This window comes from Etheostoma cragini, chromosome 7 (genome assembly GCF_013103735.1).
Source record: "Etheostoma cragini isolate CJK2018 chromosome 7, CSU_Ecrag_1.0, whole genome shotgun sequence".
Lineage (NCBI taxonomy): Eukaryota > Metazoa > Chordata > Actinopteri > Perciformes > Percidae > Etheostoma > Etheostoma cragini.
The window spans coordinates 6,406,940-6,407,445 of record NC_048413.1 but is presented as its reverse complement, the minus strand read 5'-3'; the positions used below and the strand labels follow the sequence as shown (position 1 = coordinate 6,407,445).

Genomic DNA, 506 nt, shown 5'->3' with positions numbered 1-506 from the left:
ACTTATGTCCCCTGTATTTTAACATAGGGGGGTGTATACTTATGTCCCCTGTATTTTAACATAGGGGGGTGTATACTTGTGGCCCCTGTATTTTAACATAGGGGGGTGTATACTTATTTTAAGAAAGATTTTTTTTTTTCACAATACATTATTCATTCACATGGAAAATTGGTGTCCTTAAAAAGTTGGATTTTCCCCAAAAAATGTAATTAAGGCATTGAGATCAATTTCAAAAAGATTATTGTTTTGTATTCCTCTTTTTAGTAAACTTTAATATGGGTTTATAAAGTTATGAGCACCACTGTAACTGACTTAAAGTTAGTTTAGCATTTCACCTTGGGTGCTGATCTGGGACCAGTTTACCCTTGCGTAATCCAGAATCGTATCGTGAAACAATGGAACTGACCACAGGCCAGTTAACTAGCTGCAAAAGCTTCAGAGCCGAGGCAACAGGCAGCAGAAGGCTGCAGGATTAAGGATTTCTCTGTCTTGGCCCAGACAGATCT

The 506-nt window shown here is 37.9% G+C and overlaps 1 protein-coding gene across 7 annotated transcripts in view; it reads right to left on the bottom strand.

The window, feature by feature from the left end:
* plekhg5b (pleckstrin homology domain containing, family G (with RhoGef domain) member 5b) overlaps nucleotides 1-506 on the bottom strand; it is an 83,209-nt gene that overhangs the window by 35,571 nt on the left and 47,132 nt on the right. The gene's annotated exons all lie outside the window — the stretch shown is intronic.